Raw genomic sequence first — 13,645 nt, forward strand, 5'->3', positions numbered from 1 at the left:
ACAGCTACCAACATCTGGAGATATTCGAATTATAAGAGCTGTCAGGTCCCTTATAGCTCTCTATATCCAGAAGTTCCTTGGCTATGATTGCTCGTGGCTCCAGAATTTTCCAGTCTTTTGAATCCCGGTTCTGGAGCGCTGTCGGCCATCCCGGTCATTTTTCATTATCTTATTACGCGTTATCAATTTCCTTGTTTAAGACTTACAAGAAATGTGTTATTAAAATTTTCAAAATGTACAAGTGATTAATAAGTCACAACCTGCTAAAATCTCGACTTTGTTTAATTAAGCAAATAAGTTCACGGTTAATATAGTTAATACTACCACTATCAGATTAATAAAACTGCATACATCGGAATATCTCTTTGAAATCAAATAAATTGAAACACTACATTATTAGATAAGGTATTTAGCTTTTTAGTTCGAACCTTACGTTGCCGGTGTCATGAATACCATTTAAGTGTTCCGGCCCAATAAGAATCATCTGATATTAACCACCAGCTGTGTTAAATATAATCAACCGATGATTTTGGTTTAATATCACTGTTGACTAAATATGGGTGTCCATAGCTAGGTCAACGCGTGGTGAACCGTAAAAGTTGGATGATTTTGTTCTTTTAATGGCAGATACAAAAAGGGACTATTGGTTTATTAGCACAGAGAAATTAACACTTTGTGGTTAGCTGATATATTTCTGTGATTCTTATATTTGCAAAATGGGGTTTTGCCTTAAATGCATAACTTAATATACCTAACTATGATCTGGTTAAGAGATATCTTTCTCACCTGGTCATTTATGTGAATTTGCGTTATGTACTGAATCCCTAAAATCTATTGTGAAAGAAAAGACTGTAACCATTATTGCATATCTTAATTCTAAAATTGTCGTTTTATAACATACCTAATACAATCAGGTTTTATTGTATATTATCAATTATATTATTTGATTGTGGCTTTATGAAAATAATTCATATGTTTAGAAAATATTGTTTTAGCAGATGTATTTTAAGAAGAAATAAATATTAATCGCATAAGAAACTCTCCAATTAAAAAGAAAAGACTATATTTTCGATCGTACTTGAATATTTTAAGTCGCACTCAAGGACGTGAACTGGGCTAGTGTAGCGTATGTAACCCCTCGAGCTATCCTGGCTTGCTCTGCACTCAACTGTCACTTTCATTACGTTTTGGAGGTCGCTGCGAGCGCGGGATGTTGTAACAGAATAAGCCCGAAATGAGGGCAATAGCAAAGTGTTAACTGCCACAGAATGGTCTAGGCAGTTCGAGGGTACGGCCTGGCTGGAGTACCAACGTGTATGCCGATACGTTGGTTTTTTGTAAAGAGGATACATTTAGTATATGGTTTGTCATTGGTGATGAATGGTTTCAAAGGATTACAGAAATGTTAAGGACGTTTGTTATAGTTACATTTAGCAACAACCCTGACACACGAGTTTTAGAAAATTTTTTTACGCTCTGGTCACTAATGCTTACTGTGTTGCCAACACGCTGTACAGACACTTGTCCTCTGTGATCAAGGACCTATAAGACGAGCCTGGCAACGGCTTCAAACGATTGGTCATTGCCTGTTTTCAGATGATCGGACAGTGCTTACTTCTCCTCACCACCACCCAATTTACCACTACTAAGTATTATATTAACGATATATTTATAACAAACCTCTATACAACGTCGTATTCACGAAGGTTTTTATGTTCGATTTTGTATTGTTTATTATTTGAGTTATATATAAACTTAATGTGTTTCATGTAAAATTTTGCTTTTAATTCAAAGGTATTTCATTCAAAATGTAATATTTCGTGTGGTTAAACATTAGTAATACTTTAATATACACAGGATGATCACAAAAGGGTGTCACAAACTGCTGTGGCTAAAAGTACTTTGTATTGTAAAAGTGTTGTTTAAAAAAATGTCCAATAAACATAGATCGATAAATGTTTCATTAGCCGCTAGTCGCAATTTTGAATTTTTAATTTAAAAAAATTTCTACAACTAGTAAAGCTGAATAAGGAACATTAAAAAATATAGTGTTATGTGCTTTAATACTAACAAAGTTGTTCCTGTTGAAACTTTAAAAGTCAAATTAATATAGTTATAAACAATTTTTAAGATACTATTTCGCAATTTTATTGCAATCCCAACGCTACCTTCCACAAAGAATTTAGTTATCGCATAAGCGAACAAGAGCACTTTATTAAAGGTATGCCTGCACAAGCCGGGAACACACACACACACACACACACGCACGCACGCACACACACACACACACACACACGCACACACACACACAAATGAGCCCAGTTGAGAGGTACCAGTTGTTTGTTGCTCCTGGCTTTTGCAAGCGTAACTTTAAAGTGGCCGTGCTCGCTTATATGCGTTGACGGATTTCGTTGGGAAAAGTATCGTTGGAATTATTATAAAATAGATTTCAAAATAGTTGGTATCTTGTAAAATTCGTGCAATCTATTGGAAACAGCTGATGACTATCAAAAGACAAAATCTTAGTTGCTCGGCTTGTGCAAGCATACCTATAAAGTGATCGTGCGCCCTTATGCGTTGCCGAATTTCTTTTATTTGTCAGTCCCGAGTGATAGGCTAAACTAACGCTCATTCAATAATTTTAAATGAAATTATATTCATACTTACTTTACTGAAAGTAACAACTTAGACTGTAATATTGTCCAAACGATTTCACAATTAGTTATGTACTATACGAAGTTTCTATACAAGAAGTTTGAGTTTTACAATTATAATATAACAGAAACAATTTAAGGTTATAACATTTTTCGGTTCTAACTCGAATGGTATTATCACATTCGTGGCAATTGTCGAAACGTGGTGATTTGCTAAAAGAAATATTGCCCCTTTTAGTGGTAACATAATATAAATTTTCCTCTTTTTACAGTACTCTTCGAGCTCTGATAGGAATTGACTATATGTGTTTTTATCGATTGTTAGATCCACTTTACACAAACAGGTTTGGAGCCACGATCGAAGTGGATCAGCTGGAAGCCACGGTTGACATAACGAGCTGCGACATAAAGTACGAGGCCGATATTTGTCGCCGTTAATTGATTCTCGACTTAATGAAGACGTAACGTGCAGCTAACCGGTCCCGGCTAGAGTTTAACAGGACGACATGGACATCGCACGCCGCCGCCGCCGCGCCGCCTCTCTGGCGTACTGATTAATAGATTTTCGACCAGTAACTTTCTACCCATGATTTGCAAGGGTTTTGTTATTGGTTTTGACAAGGGTCGTCTGAATGAGCAAGAGAAAGCCAGGTTACGTCACTCACTAATGGTGGGGTTGAGAGCTTGGATTACCGCTGTATTTGCATACCTTTACTAATGCGATGTGTTACAAAACTGAAATACTAAATAGGGTAAACCCCTTAATTAGAGGATAACATTTTTTTGGATAACTATCACAGAATTTTAATCAAAAGAAGATTAATGTTCCGGTATACAATTGTACAATAAATTCACTCTCATGTACAATACTTATGATTTATATCAGTAAGATAGGGTTTCGCTACTCCAAATGACTCGTGACAGGATTCATTGAAATTGTATGCAAAATTTCAAGTCCAATGCTGAATTTGTATATACCCCGCGGGCAGTTAAGCTTTAATGACGTTAAAAAAAATTCCTTATAGAGGCATGCACCATCATCGAACCATCTTGTCTATGGAGAGATGAAGTGTTAAGTATACAACTCAATTCTTTCTCCATTTACTTTGCATATAAGCTTCTCCAACGTTCAGCCATATCGTATGGGGAACATGGATTATAATCGAACTCTGCTTTCTCTTTAAGGAAATGAAGTTTCGTGCAAAATGCCAAGTCTAGATTTAATTTCATTTTTGAGATATCCTGAGACAGGCAGATTTTATCATGCAAGATGACATGCAGAAAGATATAGACAGACAAATAAAAATTATCCCACCACCCTAAGCGATAGTCTGTACTAACTAACGCTCAGCTAATCATTTAAAACACACAAATGTCGCCTTACGACGCATAAGTACACTGAGAGTAATTGGTCTCAATCAGTGTAGACCAGTAGTGAATATGTTAGACTAATTACGTGCAATACTGTATAGTTAGTTATTTTACATTGGTTTAACTAATATAAATCGTTAATACATCGTTATTTGAAAGCAAATTTAAACTAACCGCTTACTGATAATATTTAGCTCAGTGGAGTATATAGAAAATTATTTCGCAAGAGCTGACTCAGTTAAGAATGATTTAGGAAGTAAAAAATACCCTCCAAAAAAGAGGCTCAGGAATCTTTCTCTTGGAAACTTTTGAGCTTTAAACATCATAAATGTGTTCTAGCTTAAAAAACCTATGGGATTCAATTTTAATGTATCTTTCAAAATTTCGGAGGGAGGGCACTTGAGCCCGAAAAAAACAAAATAGTTAATTGGCCATTTGTTACTTTATAATAGTTTAGTTACGAGTATTTAAATAGACGAGAACTTCGTAAGTACTAAATTTTCGTATGTAATTGATTTAAGATCAATGTTTTTATGAAACTAATTAAGTTATTTGGTTAGTTTAACAAGCTCCAATAAAATTGTGATACTTAGAATTAGAGCGTATTATGCAGAAAGGTAGGAGAGAGTTTTGCAAACTAGTAGCAAAATAAACCACCATATATTAAATTTTGGTGTCAAGATATTGATTGACCTTTGATTCATCAACTTCCTAGTAAGGAATGGGCAACTTATATCAGTAGTTGTAACGGAAACTGTCAATATCTGTACCTCCAAGATTTTTTAAAATCTTTATTTCTAGATCAATGTAGTTACGTTGTCATGAAAATAGGCATTTCGAATGTACAATTAACTGCAATCCTTAATAGGTTATCTAAAAATTTTGAATATCGCTTATGTTACCAGAAGAAATAGATAATCCTCAAACAGGCATGCATAATTATGAGTCTTATTATAGGTTTAGAAATCATTAGTGTGTAGACCAGCTTTAAAGTAAATCCTGTTAAATAGCGGAAATAGAATAGATAAACATGGTAAGCTTTTGATTATTTATTATTCGCATGCAAGTTCCATGTTAATTTCTTATCAAGATACATTACCTAAATACTTGATACCTCGACCATCAGCATTCCATGAGATTAAGGACCCTTATATTACATTTTCCGGTTATCTAAATTATATTACCCAAATAAAAAACCTTACTCTCACATTTTTAATGATTTATAATGAGTCCCAAACTCTTAAGCTAACTTGTCAGATTTGAACACCAGTTTGTAATAACGTAAATGCTTCATTTATGTCACAGTGTTGAGTAACGATGGCTGAGTTATCAGCATAGAGGGCAAGAGTAGTTTGGGGAAGATGTGGTATATCAGGCGTAAAATATTAAATAGCATAGGATCAATATCGAGCTTTGGGAACCAATTCTTACTGGGCGAACTGTTGAAAGCATATACAGTACACTGAAGTTGGGTGGAAAAGGTACGATCAGTCAACAAATGGTTGTAAAAGGACTCATTTACAAAGGAAACCAAATTTATATCATTTATATCAAAGCTACCATACCTAACTTTGCCAAAGTATGCGAGACATCTAGGAATTCTATAGTAGAAAGAGTTTTATTTTAAAGCCTCGATTCATTGTTTCACTATTTGTAAATATTTGCTGAGAATGCTTCGACTGAAATCCAAATTGGTGAAGAGGGATAGCATTGGATGAGTCTAAGTAACTCAATATTCTTTTCTGTATAACTTTCTCAATCACCTTAGAAATTGCCGACAGGAGGCTGATCGGACGATAGTTATTTGGGGAATCTTAAAGTTTGTTGGGCTTGTCGGAGACACGTAACTTTGGGAAAATCCCCAGATAAATAAAAACGTTGAAAATTGATGCTAGTGCTGAAAGCGCTTTGCGTGATAATTTTGTATCAAATTGTACCTGAGTTTTTTTGGGGAGTGTTCTTGATAAAACTTCTTATTTTAGACGATGAAGTATATTTTATAGGCTGCTGAACAGTACTAGGAGTTTCATTCAGAAATTTGACAACGTTTCAGAAAAATTTTCAGTCATGAAATTCATCGCACTTCTGTATATCACGCTCAAGTATCAAACCGTTTAGTTTAAGATGGTATCACAAAGATGGTTGGAGATGGAAAAAAGCCGATCGGTACTGTCTACATATTCAAGTTACTGGGATCAATATCGGATGGATACGAATTCATCGAGTTGACGTTTTACCACGCGAATGAGTTCGTTCAATCGTTGTTTCATAAAGGTACGTATATATCTCTGCCATAGATACCTCACTTCGTTCTTTTCTTTGATCAGTAGAAGGATCCTCATTGGAGATTATAGGAAGTTGTGTGATTTTGAACGACAAGTTTTAAGAGTTTTTGTTGAGCTTAACAAACATTACGTAAAGGAATTACTCGTAGCAGTACTATGAAACCCCATGACTGTATACAAGTCTACTGGAATGGTCAAGTGAACTAGATCAATAGAGAACTTCTCCTGGTCAACTTCACCGTCGAAGATAGTAGTGAAAGTTTTGCTACAACCTGAAATATTGTCAGCTCAGTCTGGTAGTACACGTTGTGGAACCCGAAAAACCTCCACGTTGATTATGAAATTTGTATTTAATTGTACTTTATTAATTTGAAATATGAAAACACAGGAAACCCAGTCTTTCTATATAAAGACACTCAAAACTATTACACATAAAGCAAAACTATCTGAGTGTGTTATTGTCTGTATTTTTCTTTGTATTTCGTTGAATAAATTAGTTTCTTGTCATTTAAATGCCTTATACTGAGATTTAAACATTAGAACTGATTAATATAAACCGTGATAGCATTATTGTCCCCATCCATTCACAAAGAGTACTGCTGTTTGGATATATTGCCACTTCAAGATTTTTAATCTTCTTTTGTGGTTTTTATGATTATTCAGGAGTCATATGACGATTAAAAAATGTATTAATGTATTGTTATAGAATTAATGTTAAAGTTACGAATAAAAGTGTCTTTAGATTTAGAAAATTAAAAAATAACATATCTACACTCAATATTTTTATCAAAGAGTTTTAGCACTTTTATGTTGCTTTTTAAAATTAAGTATGAGCGTAGCAAATTTCAATAACATAATCTTTAATGTAAAAAATGGAACATCTAAACAGTCTTAGCCTTCTGGAGTCCTAAACTTTCTCGTCATTAATTAAGAAGTTATTGCAAATTGTATTTAAATTATCTGTATTTTATGTGTAACAGGTAATATATTTTTTATGATTATTACTAATTGATCATAGTACTGATTATTAGTGTATTTCAATTTTTTTATTTCAAAAAGGAATGGATACTTTTGTATCAGTTAGTGTTATAAATCATGTTTCCTTCTTTTTGTTAAAAAAATATTTTTGTGTAAAAAAGAAAATGAATATTCTTAGTCTTATTTGTACGAATGATTCGTCAAAACGTTTTTAATATAGTATGGAAATTCTTAACTTTCTAAGGAAACATTATACCAACCAAGCAAAGAACCGATCTCCAATTTCATATTATAACCATATTTATTTCAAAATTACAACACTCTTGGTGCTAGAAATTGGAATAGAAACATCGTACCGAACATATGAAATCTACTAACATAACTAACGGAAATCGTCCAGTGACCATTGCAACATGTAGGATGGGAAGTCTGTACACTGATTTTTTTTAGATATGTCAGTTTCTACACCACGCCAATTAGTCCTAATATGGTATACCAGAGCATGGTTGACAGTCGACAATTTATAAACCCTCTACCGCTATTTACAGAGCTGTTGGGTAACAGTCGCTTGTCTCTGTATGACGGACACTAGGCATGAGATCATACCCGACCTCCTGTGCCGTGTACCTGCTACACCGCGTCACCACGGCAGGGAAAGCTACTGGTCAGGCCGCTTTTGTAACGATTTATAGAGCAATTATCTTTAATGGTAGCTATCAAATAGTCGAGAGCAGATACAGATTACTTACCTCCATCCGGTTGTTTTTTATGCAATAACAATGTGAAATTGAAGGGAATCGATGGATAGTTGGAAATACTCTATGACGCGGTTCCTCTGTCGTACTGCGTAGACATGGAGAAGGATAGATTTAACCGGGAAAAAAATCAGCCAAAACCTAGTAATTCATTAAAACAGACATCCTGTATTACCGATATACTTTATATACTAACGATACGAAAGTTATGACTTAGTTCTGTGCGGGTACATTATTCAGAAGCAAAAAATGTTTCGAACCATTCCCAGAAAAATAAAATTATCAGGCCCAGAAGTTCAGTTTAGATGCAATTATTATTCACTCCACTGGCACAACTGCACAACGGAACTCGGACACTCGATCGTTAAAGTCTCCGTTGTTGTCGGAGACGCTAGTGTTGCAGTATTTACAAAAAACACAGCAACTCATTAAGTCATTATATTTATTTATTACAATTAAACACGCGTTTAAACATTTTTAAAATGCTGTATTTTAAAAATATTTTTGGGAAAATGCACTGCCATAGTTAGTTTCAATGGTTGTAGGTGGCTTGTTTAAAATACAAAACACATTACGAACATTGTTGTTTTAAAATTTACAAATACTTGTACAGAACGAACATATCATTATTCGAAAGGGTAAATAACCTCCTGACTTTCAAAGCTTTTTTGGCCTCAACATAGACCTACATTACAATTCATCAACGCAGAGTGGCATTAGCGCAACATCTACCGCAAGAAGTTGGTGTCAGATTAATCAACAGGCTCCCTGAACAAATCAAAATTTAAAATAATCAAAATCAATTTAAAACGCGTTTCAAACTCCGTTTGGTTTCTAACGCTTTCTACTCTGCTGATGAATTCATGATAAACCGCTGGGATATATGAAATCGCTGGATCTGAGGTCAGTACGATTGTGTCTTTAATCACTGTATGAATTGTGAGTATGAAGTTGTGTAAATGTGTAGATGGAACCTTGTCAATTAACTGAAATTATTTATGATTGCGATATACTATGTAAAAATTGTTACAATAACGCATTAAAGAGATTATTATTATTATTCATATTACATATAAATTCTGTTTTATTGCTCTAGTCTTAACATGGTATTAAGTAAATGAATACGCTTAGATTAAGCAACAAATTAAGGATAATTTATATAAAACAAAGTAATAATTTTATATAAAAGGAAAAAAAGCAGTTGAAGCTGAGTAAAAGAACTTCTTCACAAAATTGCATATTCTGTAAAACTTTTTAAATAGTTAAACTGTCCTATAAATTTCTAATGTCTTGTTGCTACAATTCCTGACAATTTATATGACTGATATACAATTGGACATTTTGTCTGTCTGCGTTGGAGTGTGTGTGTGTGTGTGTGTGTGTGTGTGTGTGTGTGTGTGTGTGTGCGCGCGCGCGCTCGTGCGCGTGTGTAATGCGTATTAAAAATATAATTTGATTATTATTTAACATGCATTTTTTAAAAGGTCTTAAGGAAGTATTTTATAAATGCAGAATTTTGGATTTGTCTCATTGTTGACCTTAATTTTATCTTACATTTTTTTGTATTATCATTTATTCGATACCGAGTAATTGGGATAACAAAAACTCGGAATACGTGTTCCTCAAGTTGTACCTGACATTCACATCAGTAATAAAACGTTGTAACTAAAGTATTCTTCCTGATAACACTTTACTTTGAGATTCTAGCTTGGATGAAGTATACCAGGACATGTCGGGTCTCCTCCCAGTAGAAATAGGGTTATCTCCGAGAGTGCTGAACCAAATACAAATACAGACGATTTGATAATATTGGGAGTGATGTGAATCCCTACAATACCCCTATTGGAGATACACCGTTTCTTGGTCTGGTGCAGTGAGATAGAAACGTTGCGGTGATCGGGATAACGAAACAAAACTCAGAACTTGGTTGAGGACTCGATTTTCCAGTTTGCTCTGCTCAAAATCTAGGTCTTAACGAAGCTCAACTTAGGGCCTTGTTTTCACTTATAAGTCACGCACGCCAAAATTATTACAGTGTTTGTTACACGCCTGCTAATACGTATTGCTCATCAATATTCATGCTGTTATATAAATATTCAACGCAAAGCCACAAGCGTATATTTTAATTGGCCTGAAATATTACGCAAGCTGAGTTTCTTTTTCTTTGCTACCCCCGTGAATAATTGTGTTTAACCTTTAACACTTACGTAAATGTGATAAGATTATGGTTAGTATAAATTAGGAACTAAGTAGTATAGTGCTAATTTACTTAAGATAATAATGTGTACCTAGATAAGTTACACGGTGTTTGACCCTACAAATGTTTCAATAATTCAGGGAAGCATTGAAAATTCTAAGGAATTTAATATGAACAGAAGTAATATTATAACTGAAAATTCGTCATCAGACTCCCTTAATTCGATACTTAATGTGGCTGAATGAAGTCACTGGCCTAGTAGCCGTTCGTTTGATTATAGTATTTAAAACATTATCGTTTTAGGTCTATTTTAATTGTATCTAACCTCTTGAATAAATTTGTCTGTTTTTTTTATCCATTAGCAAGTAAAATATTTATAAGTTCTAAAACTCGAAATAAACCAAACAAGAATTGTGAGAATAATGGAACAACAATTATATTTTAGTTATTGAGGGTTATCTCTAACTGTTATTTCTTTTGGTTAGTTTAGTAACCATTGTCCATGATATTCGTTGAGTTTAGTCGGTTCAAAATACAATCTACAACAATACAATAAATTATTGAACTCTTGGCCATGAAATTCGCCCAACATAAAACCAGTGCGTTGAAGTCGCATCACATAAATAAACACATAGAAAGCATTTAAAACAGATAGAGGATTATGTCTTATTATAGGATCATGGAAATATAGCAATAAGGAGGAGTAAAATAGTGGAATCGTAAGAAAATAAAAAACACTTTTTTATTTAGTTAAGAATCTACCAGAATGCTTTGTAAATAAGTCTGTAGGAACAGCTAAATCGTTTGGCAATGGCTGGATTGTGCATACATTTTGACCTTCAATTCTCAAAGGAAAAATACTCGCAACCCATGTTTAGGTCACTATGGTTTAGCTAAGGAGAAGTGTTATACGAGGTCACAATACACTCCTTGAGATTGGTACAATATTAAAGCATAATCAAAAAGAAAATTGGAGAAAATTAATCCATACTATTACAATAAACAATCTACAATTTATATTTAAAATAACTCACAATCATTTATTTTTACTGGGATTATTGCTTTGCCAATCCGTACTCATTGTACATACGTACTACCCCCACAACATTGGAAAGATCCAGGTAACACCACTGGTTCATGTTGTGAATTATAATTTACGTGATAATTGAGTGGGATTTCAAGGATACTCCTATATTTTCAAGTATTCCTAATAGAATCAACCTACAAACCACAAATCTAGGGTTTCGACCTACTCCAGAACACTGGTACTATGGAATCTGACACACCCGAACATTGGAATCTCTCCCCATAGAGTTCCGACATTGCGTTGGATTCGTGGTGGTGGTGGTGGTGGTGGTGGGTTTCGTTGATTGGTTGCTCAGAATATTGCGCGTGGAGGAGTAAGTGTCGGGGTCAGTCGACAAACTCCGTATTCTTCCTCCACATCAGTGGGGAAAGTGCCAACAGATGACGGATTGCAAGGACTTGCGTTGGTAGGGCCTATGATTGATGAAATCTCTAGTCTTGATTACAGCCCTAATGTCAAAACCGCACCATTCTCTAATCTAATAATATTTCACAGTGCTCCACTATTATACGATGTTTTTGTCACATGAAAGGAGTTAGTCTTTTCTTTTTCAGTTAATCTTCGTCTAGGTGATTGTAGGTCTAAAATATTGCAAAGCATATTTTTTATCCAAGAACCTTTATTTGAGCTTTCATTCAGTACCGTATAAATAGATGTGTAATTATTATTATCCTACTATCAACGTAATTAACATTACTTCTATTCTCATAACTTCATATGTATTTATTGGGATTTTATCAACTATAGCTACAGTAGTGTACATCTTGTCTCACTATGAGCAAATCCCGAGCTCAACGATTCCACATTTCAAGCCGATTGTAAGATTTAGCGTTTTGGTTATGCCTGTATCTTAAATGTATTCAAAATGGACTTCCATCTGTAAAAATTACACAATGGTATGATTTTGAAGGTTGAGCTGTTTTATTTAAATAAAGGTACTATGACAAGTACAACCAACCTCGTCTTTACAGTATCTAAATTAATAACAACAATGAGTAATTAATTCTGTTTTAAATTTTCATTGTAAGCAATAAACTTTCTCGAATCATTCCTTAGACCGCTAGCTTGTGTTTTTCTTCCTAATCCACGCTGATATAATGAAATGTTTCCTGAAGGGTAGCGAATATCCTAATAAAAAGCCCATAAAATTAGAAACTAGCCGAGTCGTATAGATTTATATCTCATTAATCTTTAACATTCTGGCATATAATGGACTAATTAGAGAAGGGTACAGGGTTCATTAAGATCTTTACATTGACACTATACGTGCCTGAAGATTCGATTCCCCTACCCCTCACTTCCACCCCGTTAATAACGAATGAGATTAAATTTAAAATGTGTTTATTAGAGGCGAAGTTTAGGACTATAAAGTTCTCTCCACCACTCAACCCCATAAAAAATTAAACTAACATATATACATTGATAACTAAACATAAATCTATTTGTTTAAATTATATATATTAAATGAACCTTAACTTAAAAAACAAGCATCAATAATTAATGTAACTTTATACATATTTACACTACTATTACAAGACACACTCACATTCATTCAACTTGCATTCCATTGCCCTAAGTACCACTCCAAAGCCGCCAACCGCTATACCCCCTGAGCCCCCAGCATCATACCTCCGCCCCGAAGCGAGTGCGCTTATCGATGGCTCTGATGTTTACAGATAAAGCATTCCACAATCGACAGGCAGAAACTGTAAACGACTTACTGAAAGTAGTTGTTAGATTAATTGGGATAGATGACAAGAACGTACCCCTCCTTGTACTTCGTTCACTTATTTCAGACATAAATATTGAATGTTGTTTAATAGATAACTCGGACAATTTGTATTTAAAAGAGCGTGCAACAGAAAGAGTGAGTGATAGTTTCGAAGATTTTGTAATTTAAGATAGATAATTGTTTGAAGAAGGGCGTTACGCGATCATCACGTCTGAGATTGAAAATGAACCTAATGCAAAAGTTCTGAGCACGCTGGAGTTTATTTGAAAGCTCCACAGTTATGTCATTAATGACAATGTCACAGTAGTTGAAGTGAGGCAGTACAAGTCTTTATCAGCATTATTTTAACATGCTGTGGTAGATATGAAGCCAGCCGCTTGATGCTGTGAACACCGGAAAAGACCCTATTACATATCAAAGAAGTCTGTTCAGTCCATCTTAAGTGTTTGTCAATAATAAGTCCTAGATTTTTTACTTTCTCAGAGTATTCTAGCTCTTGGTCATTTAGTTTTAATTTGGGAGACATATTATTAAAGTCAATTTTACGAACAAGCTTTGAATAACCTATCATAATACACTGAGTTTT

The sequence above is a fragment of the Homalodisca vitripennis genome, chromosome 1 (genome assembly GCF_021130785.1).
Source record: "Homalodisca vitripennis isolate AUS2020 chromosome 1, UT_GWSS_2.1, whole genome shotgun sequence".
Taxonomy (NCBI): Eukaryota; Metazoa; Arthropoda; class Insecta; order Hemiptera; family Cicadellidae; genus Homalodisca; species Homalodisca vitripennis.